The sequence below is a fragment of the Ursus americanus genome, chromosome 5 (genome assembly GCF_024610735.1).
Source record: "Ursus americanus isolate L20-20 chromosome 5, mUrsAme1.1.p, whole genome shotgun sequence".
Lineage (NCBI taxonomy): Eukaryota > Metazoa > Chordata > Mammalia > Carnivora > Ursidae > Ursus > Ursus americanus.
Genome location: NC_142131.1, coordinates 82,649,964 through 82,665,362, shown reverse-complemented (window position 1 = coordinate 82,665,362; position 15,399 = coordinate 82,649,964). Strand labels below are relative to the sequence as shown.

General features: G+C 35.2%; 1 pseudogene; it reads right to left on the bottom strand.

Annotated features, from left to right (window-relative positions):
* Positions 1–5,265: 5,265 nt before the first annotated feature.
* LOC123780156 (olfactory receptor 2A12-like) lies at positions 5,266–15,095 on the bottom strand (annotated as a pseudogene).
* Between the last annotated feature and the right edge of the window lie 304 nt (positions 15,096–15,399).

The window sequence follows — 15,399 nt, the reverse complement described above, 5'->3', positions numbered from 1 at the left end:
CTCTTCACTACATCTGTATCTTTGGGGTATATACCCAGTAGTGCAATGGCTGGGTCATAGGGTAACTCAATTTTTAACTTTTTAAGGGACCTCCACACTGTTTTGCAGAGTGGCTGTACCAACTTGCATTCCCATCAACAACTTAGGAGGGACCCCTTTCTCCACATCCCCTCCAGCAAATGTTGTTTCTTGCCTTGTCAATTTTTGCCATTTTAACTGGCATAAGGTGGTACCTTAGTGTGGTTTTGATTTGAATTTCTCTGATGGCTAATGATTTTGAACATTTTTTCATGTGTCTGTTAGCCATTTGTATGTCTTCATTGGAAAAGTGTCTGTTCATATCTTCTGCCCATTTTATGATTTGTTTATTTGTTTCTTGCATATTGAGTTTGAGAAGCTCTTTGTAAATCTTGGATACAGTCTTTTGTCTGTAGTATCATTTGCAAATATATTCTCCCATTCTGTGGGCTGCCTCTTAGTTTTTTTGACTGTTTCCTTGGCTGTGCAGAAGTTTTTATCTTGATGAAGTCCCACAAGTTCATTTTATCTTTTGTTTCTCTTGCCTTTGGAGATGTGTCATGAAAAAGGTTGCTTTGGCCGATGTCATAGAGGTTGCTGCCTATGTTCTCCTCTAGGATTTTGATGGATTCCTGTCTCACATCGAAGTCTTTCATCCATTTGTAGTTTATCTTTGTGTATGGTGTGAGAGAGTGGTCAAGTTTCATTCTTTTGCATGTAGCTGTCCAATGTTCCCAGCACGATTTATTGAAGAGACTGTCTTTTTTCCACTGGATGTTTTTTCCTGCTTTATCAAATATTAGTTGCCCAAAGAGCCGAGGGCCCATTTCTGGGTTCTCTATTCTGTTCCATTGGTCTATGTGTCTGTTTTTGTGCCAGTATCATGCTGTCTTTGTGATCACAGCTTTGTAGTACAGCTCGAAATCCGGCATTGTGATGCCCCCAGCTTTGTTTTTCCTTTTCAACAGTTCCTTGGAGATTCGGGGCCTTTTCTGGTTCCATACAAATTTAAGGACTATTTGTTCCAGTTCTTTGAAAAATGTCTTTGGTATTTTATCAGGATAGCATTGAACGTGTAGATTTCTCTGGGTAGCATGGACATTTTCACTCTTAATTCTTCAGATCCATGAGCATGGAATATTTTTCCATCTTTTTGTGTCTTCCTCAATGTCTTTCAAGAGTGATTTATAGTTTCTAGAATATATATCCATTACTTCTCTGGTTAAGTTAATTCCAAGCTAACATATGGTTTTTGGTGGTATTGCAAATAGAATGGATTCCCTAATTTCTCTTTCTTCAGTCTCATTATCCATGTATAGAAATGCAACTGATTTCTGGGGTGCTTGGGTGGCACAGCAGTTAAGCGTCTGCCTTCAGCTCAGGGCGTGATCCCAGCGTTATGGGATCAAGGCCCACATCAGGCTCCTCCGCTATGAGCCTGCTTCTTCCTCTCCCACTCCCCCTGCTTGTGTTCCCTCTCTTGCTGGCTGTCTCTATCTCTGTCAAATAAATAAATAAAAAATCTTTAAAAAAATAGAAATGCAATTGATTTCTGAGCATTGATTTTGTATCCTGCCACATTACTGAATTGCTCTATAACTTCTAATATTTTGGGAGTGGATTCTTTTGGGTTTTCCATATAGAGTATCATGTCAACTATGAGAAGCAAACTAAGGGCTTCAGAGGTGGTGGAATGGGATAAACTGTTGATGGGTAGTAAGGAGGGCACGTATAGCATGGTGCACTGGGTGTTATATGCAACTAATGAATCATCAAACTTTAGATCAGAAACCAGGGATGTACTGTATGGTGACTAACATTATATAATAAAACAACATTAAGAAAAAAAAAGAAAAAATTAAACTACAGCTTTTTTTTTTTCCCTGTGCCCAAGGCAAATAGACTCTATTCTTTGTCCATCTGTACCATGTCTTCCTTACAACATTCACTTGCTTGGGGGTAATGTTTCCCTTCATTATCATGTGTCCATCTCTCTTGGCTCTTCTCTTTTGCCATTCTCTCTGTCTTGTGTTGTGTGACCCCCACCACACACCTACGATTTAGCCATCCCACTCTTATGTATATACCAAGGAGAAAAAAAAAAAACATGTTTACATACAAATTTGTATAACCCAACGTTCACTTCAGATTTACTTGTTATTATCTAAGGTTGGATACAAATTATTTGAAGGGGGGAATGATCTCAGTATTATGATGGCATGTCTCTTCTCTTTTTCTCTTCCCTTTGATTTACAAATAATCAGCATCTATAACCAAAACAAAACAAAAAATAATTGATGAGCATTGTATTGATATCCCTGAAAAATCCATACATTTGTGCACCTGAAACTGGATGGATTGGATGGCAGAGGATTCTGTGGAGCAAGAAGAGTGTTAGCAAAGTTAGAGGCAGAAGTGGTAGTGGCAGAAAAAGTGGTGCCAGTTCCAATAGTGGGACAGTGAGATCTTTCTGGCAAAGCAAGTGGAGGGGAAAGGTGGTGAGCAAACTCTGCCCAGCCACCTGCAGCTGGAGCGAACTGTTTCTCTTTCTTTGAAAAGAGACTGCAATGTCTGAGGAAAGGGAAATAGGAAAAGAAAACTGAAGGGTAATGTCTCTTGCTATTTTCCCTGAAATTCTGGACCTTGGACTTCTGGGACCCACACTGCTACTCAGGAATCCCACAAGTCGGGTGTTAAGTCTACATCTTCCCACACTGTGCCACAAAGTCCCCTTTACTTGTCTGCCTGATTTTTTAACTTAATTTAAAAAAATAAGAAAAATTAACATACAGTGTTACACTAGTTTCAGATGTACAAAAGAGCGTGTTATTTTATTTGTCTCCCCTCTCTCTCTTTTTCATTCCCTGCCAGCTTTTAATAATAATAATAATAATAATAATAATAATAACAATAATGATAACAATAACAACAAAAACAATAATAATAATAATAATACTTTTGCTCCCAACTTCACTAGTACGTCATCTCCAGCAGGAGAAATAAATACTGTGTTAACACCTTGTGGAAGGCTCACAATTCCTTACCTATGACCTGCTAATCAAAGTAAACAAAGCCTTGCCTAAATAATAAAGACATTTGCTATTTTATCATGGAAAAACAGATGAACTTTTTACCAAAGACCACAAAAATACATGGTAATATATCACACAAAAAATGAGTTTTCCAGCAACTGAACTCAAAGTTATAGAGTATTGCAATCTAAATGATAAATTCAAAATGGCTATTATGAAAAAGTTCCACCAGCTACATGAAAACTCAGGAAGACACTATGATGACCTCAGGAATAAAATTAATAAACGGAAGGAATACTTTACCAAAGAGATTGAAATTCTAGAGATGAAAAACTCAATAAATAAAATGAAAAGTGCAATAGAAAGCATTGGAAATAGAGCAGAACAGATGGAAGAGAGAATGAGTGAGCTAGAAGATCCAAATGTAGAAGGGATTCAGGTGAAAAAGGAGACAAAACTAAGATTCTTTCTAACTGAAGTAATTTGACAAGAGCTATCAGACTCCATTAGAAAAAGAGAACATAAAAATCATTGGTATTCCAGGAAAAGAAGAAAGGGAGAAGGGGGCAGAGACTTTATTTAGAAACAATAGTTGAGAACTTCCCAATTTGTGGGATGAACTGAACATACAGCCCAAGGAGCTAATAAAATACCCTATTATCTCAAAGCAAAAATACTGTCTCTAAGATACAGCATATTACAACTGTAAAAATCTAATGACAAAGAACTTTAAAGAGAGTCAGAGGCAAAAAAACAGTAATTTAAAAGGAATCTCAGAGGGAAGGGATGTGGGGAATGGGAAAAATGAGTGAAGAGGATTGGGAGATACAGGTTTCAAGGTATGGAATAAATAAATCATGGGACTGAAAGGCACAGCATAAGGAATATAGTCAATAATACACTATCATAGTCAATAATAACATTGTTTGGTGATAAATAATAGCTACACCTGTGGTTAGCATAGCATAACATACAGAGATGCTGAATCACTATGTTATATACCTGAAACTAATGTAACATTGTGAACCAACTCCACTCAAATTAAAAAAAAAGAGAGAGAAAAAACAACAAAAGATAACTTGTGACATTAAAATATAAATGGGGAATAAAATAGGATGAGACCTGTATAGGCAAGTAAAGATAAATTGCTCTCAGCAGAAAAAAATATAAAACTATTTTATCTATAAAAAATGATTTGTAAACTTTATGGTAACCACGGAGCAAATATCTAGACTGGATGCAAAACTTAAAAAAAAAAATAGGTGAAACTGAGTAAATTGCCATGGAAAACCAATCAGCTTACAAAGGTAGAGCAAGAAAAAGAAAAAAGCGAACCAAAAAATGAACAGAAGGCAAAAGATAAAATAGTAGTAGTAACAGTTGTAGTACATATTAATGATTATGCAAATTGTAAATGTATTAAACTCTCTAACTACAAAGCACAGAATGTCTGAGTAAAAGAAAAAAAAAATCCATCTATATGCTGCCCACAGGTGACATATCTCAGCTACAAAGACAAACATAGGCTCAAAGTAAAAAGATGGAAGATGACATTTCAAGCAAGCAGAATAGAGAAAAAAAATGTATGAAGAGTGCAAAAGAAGAGTATAGCAGGGATAGCTGTACAAAATAAACTTCAAGTAAAAAACAGCAACAAAAGACAAGGATCATTATATAATGATAAAGTGGTCAGTTTTGAGAGGAAGGTTTATAGCAATTAATGCATATATTTAAAAAATTAGCTCTCAAATAAAAAAAAACTAACTTTACATCTCAAGTAACTTGAAAAGCAAGAAGAAATTAAGCCCAAAATTAGCAGAAGGAAGGAAATAATAAATGTCAGAGCCGAAATAATTGAAATAGAGACGATAGAAACAATGGAAAGCATCAATGAGAGTGAGAGCTGGTTCTTCAAAACGTTGAGCTAGACTAAGAAAAAATGAGCAAACTCAAATAAATTAGAAATGAAAGTGGAGACATTATAACTAACTTTTTTAGAAATAGATATAATCATAAGAGATTATTGTGAACAATTCTTTGCCAGCAAAGTACAAAACCTGGAATACATAAATACATTTCTAGAAATATACAACCTACCAAAACTGAATCAGGAAGAAATAAAAAAATTTGGACCAATAAAGGGTAAAGTATTTTTTTTGCCAGGAAGTAGAAGTTATTGTTGCACATGAATAAGTAGAGAGCAATGCCGAGGTTGTTATGAGTGCAGAACTCACCATTTGTCCAGAGGGCCACAAATACTGGGATGTATTTGACTTCACAGCCATGTGGGATGAGCTCCTTTTCAGCAACCATGTTTTCACGTTTGTCTGCATTAAACTTGGTAAAGCCCCACTCCTTGGAAATGTGGATCTTCCGGCAGCCAGGAAATTTGAACACGGCCCTGTGTAGGGCTCAATCGCATGCACGTTGTTCTGCAGCTTCCTACAGAAGGACATCATGACATGGTTAATGTGGACACTGGTCACTGTGACCTGGAGCTTTCTAAAGGCAACCTGAATATTTGTCTGTAGCCTGTCAGTCCCAGCAAGGGACAACGTCTTGTTGATACAGATGACATGGAAGGGGTGGAGCTGCATTGGATGTGAAGACATCTTTGCCATAGCTTTTCACCATGTACTTGGTGGCACAAATACGACAGCCTCCAGGACTTCAGAGGAGACCTGCTCATATTCACCTGACACCTTGTGACCGCATATTGGGAACACATCCACTTCTGCCTTCTTCCACCCCAGGTCAAAGATGCAGATCTTGGCATCGATGATGACTCTGAAGAAGCAGGACTTTGGATATGGCTTGTTCTCACAATACTGGTAACACCAGGCAGGCTGGTGACCAATGGCCACACCAGTATCTTCAGTGGTGCACCATGGAAAGAGCTAGAGATTTAATCAGTTATGAACTCAGGAAATTCCATGGGCAGATAAGTTCATGGGATAATTCCATCAAACATTTAAAGTAGAATTAGCACCATTCCTCCTCAAAAATCTTCCAAAATACCAAGAAGGACTCGTTATAGGAAGCCAGCATTACTTTGATATCAAAATCAGATAAAGATATCACAAGAAAAAGAAAACCGCAAACCAACATACCTGAGGAATACAGATGCAAAAATTCTAAACACAACACTAGTAAACCAAAATCAAGAGCACATTAAAGTATTATACTCCATGACCAAGTGTCATTTATCCCTAGGAAATAAGGATGATGCAATATATAACATTCAATAAATGTAATAAATTGCATCAATATAATGAAAGATAAAAATCACATGTACATCTCAGTAGATCCAGAAAAAGCATTTGACACAGTACATAATTCTTTTGTGTAAAATCTCTTAGCAGATTGGGTATAGCACAAACATAGCGGAACATAAAAAAGGACCATATACAACAGAACACACCTAACATTATACTCAATGGATAAAAATCAAAAACATTTCTTGTAAGTCTAGGGACAGGACAAGGATGCCCACTTACGGTGCTCCTGTTCAATTTAGTACTGAAAGTCCTAACTAGAACAGTTTTGCAAGAAAGAAAAGTATTCAAATTAGAAAGGGAAAAGTAAAATTGTTGTTATTTTCTGATGATATGGTCTAATATAGATAAAAATTGAAGGATTAACCAAAAATGGAATTCTTTAAAGATTTCAGTTGAGTGCTAAGATACAATATTAACATAAAAATCAATTGCATTCATTTACACTAATGATGAAGCATCTCCCCCCCAAAAAAATCTATCTCATTCATGGTAGCCTCAAAACTATAAGAACCTTAGGAATAAATTTAACCAGGGAAGTGAGTCATATACACAATGAAAACTAGAGTACTTTGCTAAAACAACTGAAGAAGAAACAAGCAAATGGAAAGACATCCGATGTTCACATATCATGATAAACATTGTTAAAATGGCCATAATACGCAAAGCCATATAAGGATTCAGCACAATCTCCATCAAAATAACCAATGATGTTCTTCACAGAAATAGAAGAAACAATTATAAAACTTATGTGGAACCACAAAAGTAATCAAAGAAATTCTGAGAAAAAAAGAACAAAACCAGATTACCATACTTCCTGATTTCAAAGTATGCTACAAATACATAGTAATAAAAACTGCATGGTACTGACACAAAAATAGACACATTGACCAACAGAAGAGACATCTCAGAATTAAGTCCCAGGATATACAGTTAAATAATATGTGGCGGGGTGGTGGGCAGGGGAGCATGAAAGCACGGATATCCAATTAGGAAGGATAGTCTCTATAATAAGTGGTGCTGGGAAAACTGGAAAAACACATGCAGAACCAAGAAATTGAACCCTTAATTCACACCATTCACAACAATTAACTGAAAGTGGATCAAAGACTGCAACATAGGACCCCATAGCCATAAAATTAGAAGAAAATGCAAGGAAGATGGTCCTTGACATTGGTATTGGCAATGAGTTTTTGGACATGATGTCAAAAGTATACACAAAAGAAAAATTTGGAAAGGGAAACTACATCAAACTCAATAGCTTCTGCATGCAATGGAATAAATACCCAAAGAAACAGACTACCTACACAATGGGAAACTTTTTTGCAAGGCATCTATTAAATTAAGGGTTAATATCCAAAACATATAAGGAATTCAGTCAACTTAAAAACAACAACAAAAACAATTTTTCCATTTATTATTTGTTTTATTTATTTTTATTTTTAAAGACTTTATTTATTTATCAGAGAGAGAAAGAGAGGGAGACAGAGAGCACAAGCAAGGGAACAGCAGGCAGAAGGAGAAGCAGGCTCCCCACTGAGCTAGGAGCCTAATGCAGGACTTGATCCCAGGACCCCAGGATCAGGACCTGAGCCAAAGGAAGACGCTTAACTGACTGATCCACCCAGGCATCCCTATTGATTTTATTTTTATTATATGTTGGTTATTAGCATTAATGACTTTATCTTCTAATAATATGTACAGTATTCTGTTTTTTTTTATCCCATTATGGCTTATTTACTATGGTAGTATTGTCTTTCAAAGTTTAAGACCCCTGGAATTAAATTTTTACTTATTTAAGTATAGGTGTCACACAATGTTACATTAGTTTCAGGTATACTACATAGTGATTTGACAACTCTATATGCTATGCTATGCTCACAAGTGTACTTACCATATGTTACCATAAAATGCTATTACAATACCATTGACTCTGGTTTTTGGCTCAGGTCCTGATCTCAGTGTGCTGAGATGGAACCCCACAACAGGCTCTGCACATAGCACAGAATCTGCTTGTCCCTCTCCCGCTTCCCTCTACCCTTCCCCCGCTCGGGCTTTTTCTCTCTCTCTCTCTGAAATAAATAAATAAATGAATCTTTTCTTAAAGGAAAAAAAAACTAAATAGACATTTTTCTAAAGGAGACAGCAAAATGGTCAACACAGAAAAAACAGTCAACATTACTAATCAGGGAAATGAGATATCTCCCAACACCTGTTAGAATGGCTATCAAGGAGACAGGAGACAACAGGTGCTGGTGAAAAAGGTAAAATGAGCCATTATACATTGTTGGTGGGAATGCAAATTGCTCCAACCACTATGAAAAACAATATGAAGGGTCCTCAAAAAAATGACAATGGACATGCCATGAAATCCAGATATTCCACTTCTGGGTATATACCCAAAGAAAACTAAAAAAGATTTCAAAGAGACATGTACACTCCCATGTTTACCACAGAATTATTCACCATAGCGAGGCTATAGGAACAATCCAAATGACCATCAATGGATGAATGAATAAAACAGTTACTTAGTCATGACAAAGGGGAATAATCTTCCATTTCCAGGAACATGGATGCACCTTGAACATATTATGCTAAGTGAGATCAGTCAAAGAGAAGTAGAGTATTATGTCATTTGTATGTGAAATCTAAAAAGCTTAAATTTATGAAAAAAAAGTAAAGTGGTAGTATCAGTGGATATGTGTGTGAATGTGGGGGGTGGAGGTGATATGATTGATGGTGTTTAAGTGTACAGATTTGTAATAAGTACTAAATAATTAACAGATCTAATTAATAGTATAATGAATATAGACACTAATATTTTCCTAAATTATGTAATATAATTATTACTATTTCACAAATCACAATACAGCATATGTGTATCAATGCAACATGCTGTATATCTTACACAATATTATATCTCAAATTTATTAAAAATTTTTAATATATCTACAAATTGAGTATTATCCAGCAGTAAAAAATCAGCTACTTCCCTTTCAGCATTCAATATTGTATTGGGAGTTTTGATAATTCAGTAAATCCAGAAAAAGAAATAAAATATATATTTACTGGGAAGGAAGAAGTAAAACTCTTTTTGTTCACGGATTGCATCATCATCCATGTTGTAAATCTAAATGAATCAACAAAAAAAGTTGAAACTAGTAAGTGATTATTCAAGATTGCTGGATACAAAGTGATTATACAAGATCAATTGCTTTCCTATATACTAACAATAAACAAGTAGAACTTGGAATTAAAAACAATTTAATTGTTTTTCATTTTATTTTTTTAAACAATACCATTTTAATACTATCTCCCAAAATGAATACTTAGGTATAAATCAAATACAATATGTACAGGATCTATATAAGGAAAAGAACAAAAGTCTGATGAAAAATGAAAGTAAAGAATGTCTCAGTGACACAGTTGAGTAAATGTCCAACTCTTGCTTTCAGTTTAGGTTGTGATCTCATGGTCATTGGATTAAGCCCTGTGCAGGCTTTGCCCTCAGTGCGGGGTCTCCTTGATAAAGTCTTCTCCCTCCCTTTCCTTCTGCCTCCCGCACTCATGCTCTCTCCCTCTCTCTCTCTGTAAAATAAATAAATCTTTAAAAAATAAAAAAATATTAAATAAATGGAGAGATATTTCATGTTCATGGATAGAAAGACTAAATACTATCAAGATGTCAGTTTTTCCCCACTTAATCTTTAGATTTAGCAAGTCAAATTTAATCCCAGCAAGATATTTTATATATCTTGTATATATTTTACATATAGAGGCAATGTCATTCAAAAATTTTGTATAGCCAATACAATATTGAAGGAAAGAAAAAACAAACAGACAAAACCAGTCACCTGACTTCTAGACTTACTATAAAGCTGTGGTAATCAAGACTGTGGCATTAGCAAAAGAGTAGACAAATAGGTCAATGGAATAGAATAGGGAACCTAGAAAGAGACCCCTATATGTATTGTTACCTGATCTTTGACAAAGGAGCACAGGCAATACAATGAGCAAACATAATTTCTTAAAAACAAATGAGGGTGAAACAATTAGACATCCACATGCAAAAAACAAAACAAAACAAAAACGAATCTTGCATAGACTTTGTACTCTTCATAAAAATTAACTCAAATATGGGTCATAGCAATAAATCTAAAATACAAAACTGTAAAAAAAAAAAAAAACAGAAAATGACAAAGGAGAAAACCTCTATAGCACTGGGTACAACAATGACAATTTAGACATAACACCAAAGGCACAATTCATTATAGAAATAGATGATAGATAGATGATAGATAGATATATAGATGATAGATGATAGATAGATAGATAGATAGATGATAGATAGATAGATATAGATAGATAGATGATAGAGAGATAGATGATAGATAGATAGATAGATAGATAGATAGAGAGATAGATGATAGATAGATAGATAGATAGATAGATAGATAGATAGATAGATAGATAGATAGATGATAAGCTGGACTTCAATAAAATTAAAACATCTGCTCTTCAAAAGACATTAAAAATTAGAATACAAGTCACAGAGTGATAGAAAATACTTGCAAAATACGTGAAGGACAGCCTGTACCATGATTTGTCTGCCTATTACCTAGTGTACAAGTGGGCAAGAATCCTTCTGAGACCCTGACATGTGGTGCTTTATTCCACTGCTTGCACAGAGGCACTTTGGCTTCTGAATGGTTGCTGAATTTTAGTTGTTAAAATGGGGAACAAAAAGGGGTCACATTATGTTGCCATGATGCTGACATTACTGGAAAACAACCATTGATTTAGTGAATTTTGTGAAGTTATTTTGTATCACTGACAATCATAAAAATATATTTTTCATATAATTACCCTGTTGTAAATTATAATATGTGTAGGATATCTTAACCTCAGTTTATCAAACTCAGAGAGCCTTGGATTCTGCCTTCTATCACCATAAATGATAAATTATTATTATTGCCTCATATATATGAGCATTTGTGAGTGTGTGTTGTTTGGGAACTTCACCCCATTATTATGTTTGCTCTCAGAAGAAAAAAAAAAACATTAAAAGTTGAAGTCCCAGCAATGATTCCCCAGAAGATTTCCTAGAGGTGGAAGGCATGGACAATAGAACAATTTATCTAATTTCAGAGTCTTTAGCTGTTAGCAACTTTCATATACTCCATGGAGTTATTGTCTACATTATGGAGAGATGATGTCAATAGCCAGAAACTATCCTATAGGCAGTACATTGCAACACAAAGGAAACTCACCTCATACATATAAAGATAGAGATTCAATAGTATTAGAGTAAGAAATATTGACAAAGGTTATGCAGGCGGTCCAAAATATATTTGTGGCACATTGGTTTAAAGAAATGGAAGACACTACATCAAAAACTAAGGATGTACTGCATGGTGACTAACATAACATAAAAAAATATATATTAAAAAAATAAACAGAAGAAAATGCTTTGGAAATTCAGTGTTTTAGGTGTTAGTAGGATACTTGATTTTCTAAGAACTTATTACAATTTCATGCACAGAGGGGCGCCTGGGGGGCTCAGTCGTTAAACATCAGCCTTCAGTTCAGGGCATGATCCCGGAGTTCTGGGATCAAGTCCCACATCAGGCTCCTCTGCTGGGAGCCTGCTTCTTCTTCTCCCACTCCTCCTGCTTGTGTTCCCTCTCTCACTGGCTGTCTCTCTCTCCATCAAATAAATAAAATAAAATCCTAAAAAAAAATATTCACAGAAAAGTGTCCTGTAAACCCCTCAATAGCAGATAAGAAATATTTGTATTTTTCTATATTTAAATTATGTGTGCAGAAAATGAGGTTTAAGTGACTTTCAATTGTGATATCAGAGGTCTAATCTTGAACTGTTCTTTTTTTTTAATGATCATATTTGTGACACATTAATAGAAATACACATAAATAGAAAATGAAAGACATGATATCTGGAGTAATGAAAAGTAGACACTGTATGAAATGAGGGATTTTCCATTTAAAAATAGTAAGCTAAGTAAAATCTTCAGTTGAATATAATTTTATTTTTTATTTTTTACTTTGCATACATAATCCATTTTATAGTTTAATATCAACTGGTGAAAAATACAAGCATAAAATATAACATTTGGAGAATAAAAATAATTTTGTCTGAGTCACCTGGGTGGCTCAGTTGGTTAATCTTCTGACTCTTCGTTTCTGCTCTGGTCATGAAATCAAGCCCCTTCTCCTCAGCCCAGAGTCTGCTTAAGATTCTCTCTTTCTCTCTCTGCCCCTCCCAGACCACTTGCATGATCTAAATATATATATATAAATACATTTATATATATATATAAAATACATTTATATATTTAATACATTTATATATATAATACATTTATATATATAAAAATAATAAAATCTTAAAACAAAATAGAAGAAACAAACAAACAAAAAAAAAACATTGTCCTCAAATTTATGTTGGCAATCTGACACATAAAATCGTATTTTAACATAAGATTACATAAAACATGACATTTATTTCAATAAATAAAGATTACACAGGAACTTGATTTTAAGAGAAGAAAAAGAAAAATGCTAGGATGCATAAGTAACTGACTGTTGGCTTTGGCTCAGGTCATGATCTCAGAGCACCGAGATTAAGCCCCTCATTGGGCTCTATGCTTAGTTCAGAGTTTAATTAAGACTCTCTCTTCTCTGCCCCTCCCACCACTCTCATGCTCTCTCTCTCTCTAAATTAAATAAATGAATCATTTTAAAAATGTTAAGACCTGCTCTATTTATTAAATTAACAAAATGCGTATATGACTTGAGGACAGTGTAGAGTTCCGCCAAGCCACAATGAACTATTTTCACTGAGGTATTTTCTTTTTCTTTTTCTCACTCTACAACTCCATTTAGAGTTTAGCTTTTCACATGTACACTTGGTGAATTTTCCTCATTCTTCATGACTCAGCATAAGTAACCATTACAAGGAAGGCTTTCTGTTGGCCCTTCAGTTTACTAGGGCTTTATTCCCCTGTGCTGCAGTTAGAAGTCAGTGAGTACTGTCTAATGAGTAAGATTATGAGATTTCTACAGATAGTCAATGTTCTATGCATGGTCTAAATAAATTATGTAATGGCTGTCAAAAAACATGTGAGAAAATAAAATACGACTTACAATAAAACAGCTGAAGTTTAAAGTCTTGGATCAAAGGAAGTAGAATTTACAGCAAGATAAGGTTTTCAGGAAAGAATTGATGTATAAGGTAACAATTGACCTGAGCTTTGCAGTATTCATATCAAATACATTTCTGAGAAAGGAATGACTTGAGAAATCTCACAAGCTTGAGGGGATGTAGTAGCATATTCAAAACACTAGAATTGGACAGATGTACCAGGAATTATCAGCTTACAGATGAAGAATTGAATCATAAATTCTAATTTCGTAGACTGAGAAAAGGGTAAATAAAGATTATGCTATGACCTTTGATTAATAAGGAAAAAAGTGTACAAATATCATAAGGTAATTAACTATGAAATATAGATTCTATGTGAAATTATGGAATTCAAAAACCTACATTGAAATTTCAATTCCACTTTCCTTGTAAGTCATACTTGCTTGTTGTTTAATAAGTAATGTATATGTAACAATATTTCATAAAGGAATATAATCTGCTAACATGAGTCATTAAAAGGAAGATCACAAAGAGTGTCCAGTAATGAATAATATTATATATTTACAATAATTATGACATAATTGTGGCTAATTAAGTTGCTAATGCCAGTTTTTAAAGAGTATATTAAAGTACAAAATTCTGTCTCCTGGCATCTCAAGATAGTATCATTTCTCTTTGGGACACTGACAGTCTTTCTAAGACTCTCTTCAAGGCTCCATTCACTTCTTTGTTCCTCAGACTGTAGATTAATGGGTTCAAAGCAGGATTGATAACAGCATAGAATAAGGAGGTTAATTTATCACCTTCAGCTGAATATAGAGATTTGGGCCTCATATACATGAACATACCTGTCCCATAATAAATGGTCACCACGGTCAGGTGAGAGCTACAGACAGAGAATGCCTTTTTCCTACCCTCTGCTGAGTGCATCCTCATCACAGCAACCAGTATGCGAAGGTAAGAGAGAGTAATAAGGAGGAAAGGGAGCAAGAGGGTACCAGATGCACCTATCACCATCATTGTCTCCTGTAGGGATGTGTCAGCACAGAACATATGAAGAAGGACAGGTGCTTCACAAAAAATATGGTCAACAATGTAAGGGCTACATAAGGGAAGCATGGTGAAGTAGAGGGGCACCACTGAGGCAAAGAAGCTGATGGTCCATGCCCCCACAGCAAGCTGCACACACACAGACCAGTTCATGATAAGCAGGTATCGTAGAGGGTAGCAAATGGCCACGTAACGGTCCAGAGCCATGATTGACAAAATAATGCACTCAGCTGCTCCCATTAACAGGGAGATGTAGGTCTGGGCAATGCAGAGTTCATAAGAGATAACTTTCTTAGAAGCAAGGAGGTTGAAGAGCAACTTGGGGACCACAGCTGTGGTGTAAAATATGTTGAGAAAGGCCAAGTGGCAGAGGAAAAAATACATGGGTGTCTGGAGGCAGGAATCAATTAACACCAAGATGATGATAGCTGTGTTTCCAAAGAGATTGACCAGGTAGACCCCAGAGAAGAGAAAGAAGAGGGGGATCTCAGCCTGGGGGTGATTGGAAAATCCAACAAGGACCAACTCAGTGATGGTGCTTAAATTTTCCTCAGCCATGTTGAGTGTCAGTGTTAAACTGATAATGTGAACAGAAGAAATGTGCTTTGAGAACATTATAGTGAAATCACAAAGACACACTAATTCTTTAACATCATCAAGTCCTAGTCCAGTGTGTGGACTCAAATAACCTAGGGCCTAAATTATCTCTCCTTACATCCATGCTCAAGTTTGAAAAATACTTTCATATGTTAGAACAAAACAAAAATATTCATTAACACAAAAACACAAACAAGCACACACAGATACAAACACACACATACTAGTGTTGGTCGTTCCGGTACAGACTTTGTTTACATGTACA